We start from the raw sequence: 2,348 nt of genomic DNA on the forward strand, positions 1-2,348 counted from the left end.
ACCGTTGTTTTATCACAATGCGAGAATCATACATACATTTATGCAGATTCTTCATTATTTAATTTCTTTAAATATAACAAAAGGCTCTAATGTTTGTTGGCAAGAATTTAAAAAAGTGTTTCACCGTTTATTGTGAATCAACGCAAAATGCCAAAACGAAATTAGTAGTCCTTCTGGGTTGACGCCCTTTGGGTTAAAAATTGTTCTTGCATATCTGTATTGTCATTTTATTTTTTAATTCAAAAAAAGTAAACATTTTTATAAATCAAAAAGTCGACAAGAAAGGGTTAAAAAATTAAGTTTAGTTATTGTAGAACAACGGAAAAATTACTTTCACAAACTAGCAGCATAAACAGAGCTGTCTACAGAAAATACAGAAAAGAAAATAAAAATGTATGGATTAACATTTGGAAGTTCTTTTAAGCAGCAATAGTGCGTTTATATCACATGTGCTCTGGAATATATATACTTCGTTTAATTATCAGTTAAAAGTAAATTTCTCTATAAAAATTAAACAAATATACAGCCATTAATGTTTTGTTTCACGCTAACATTGAAATACAAGAGCAATGTAAACAGAAACAGACAACATGTTCACCATATAATAGGCGAGGAAGAAATATAGGTTCCGACAGGAAGAAAGAGAAAGTCCCCCCTCTTTTTTTAGAAAACTACCCTCAGATTAACTGTGAGTTTATTTATAGTCATCAGATTTTTAAAATTTGTTTTAAAATCAGGATACGTGAATAATGTGCAATGCCCTCTCCGGAACTCGAATCTTGACCTCTCGAATACCCGCCGAGGGTTCTACCGTTACATAACGAAGGAGAAAGGAGCGAGAAACCCCCTTTTAAAGGGCGACTGGGGATTAGGGGACTCAATCGCTAAATCCTGGTAGTGACGAATTATTGTCCACAATCTTTTAGTTCTTGCGCCACTGCAGAGACATTAAGGTTTTTTTGAAGAAGGATACATGAAAATGCCCTCGCCGGGACTCGAACCTGGATCTCTCAAATATTCGCCGAGTGTGGTACCGTTACACCAACAAGACATGCTGGTTACACCAAGAACCATGGTACCATGGTACCGTTACACCAAGAAGACATAAGGAGGGAGAAAATACCTTATAATTTTAAGTTAACTATGGAAGTCGTCCCCGGTATTACCTGAGTTAATCAAGGGTTGACTGTAATAAAACCCTCCCCCCTTTCCGAAGAAAAAAATGTCAAGGTGTAAGTGGATCTCTTGAATTCCAATTAGCTTTTTTCAAAGCATTCTTAGTGTCTTGGTTTAGTTTATTAGGTTGTTATAATCTTTAAACCTTAGAAAGATACTAGGGCTAACCTACTTAAGAGGAGGAATGCCTTCATGGAGAACTTTCTAAGGGAAACTGGCTCGTATACACGTTACACATGGGAAAAAAAACTAAGACGCCCATGTAGCTACCTTGTTCCCAGAGATTCGAACCCTGGTTCTTAGTTTCTATTTCATACCTAAACTATAGGGCCAAAATGATTCATAAATGTCAAAATTATATTACATTGCAATATATGCACCGTTTTCAAGCCCGCATCTGCCCGTAGTATGAAACTAAGCTTGCGATTGCTTTTCAAATGACACCATAAATAATACCGTTGATTTTTCTTTCATTCAGATTAGCAAATTAAATAGCACATATAGCAAAAGTAATTTTGTTTCTATTTAAGTACGTTCTAACAAGTATTGTTTTCAGGACCGGTTCAGAAATTTATGTATGTATTTTATTTTTTATTAAACCTTATAAACATGTATATATGGATGCATGTGTTCATGTACGCATGTATATAATTACGTACGTATATATATATGTATATGTGTGTGTGTGTGTGACATACATTTCCGAATCCAGTCCCGATAACATAAGACTACTCAGTTATCTATATATTCGTTATTCAGATTACAACAGAAAGTTCGGGGGGGGGATACGATCAACTTAATATTATTTATTCCTGATAACCTTGATAATCTTAGCAGGACTTAGCATACCCAGTTTCTACTACTACTAAATACTGAAATTCGCTGCTATCGGTTTTCATAAACGTCTAAATTTTAAATGATCTAAATTTAAACTTTCTTCATACTTCGAATTACTTAAAAATGAACACAAATAGCTATTACTTACAGCCAAAAATGAATTTTTATGATTAACAGCCCCCCCAAAAAGTATTAAAATGTCATTTCATATAATTTTTTATTAAATTTGCTCGTCTTTTTGGCTAGTTTTACTTTCTACACGTGCGGATTGTCTATCGAATTGACATTTGCAAACGTTGCCCAGGTGTAACATCATCAATCACTCAGATATTTGT

This window comes from Stegodyphus dumicola, chromosome 1 (assembly GCF_044657685.1).
Source record: "Stegodyphus dumicola isolate Sdum_Otavi_A_Nest chromosome 1, ASM4465768v1".
In the NCBI taxonomy this organism is placed as follows: domain Eukaryota; kingdom Metazoa; phylum Arthropoda; class Arachnida; order Araneae; family Eresidae; genus Stegodyphus; species Stegodyphus dumicola.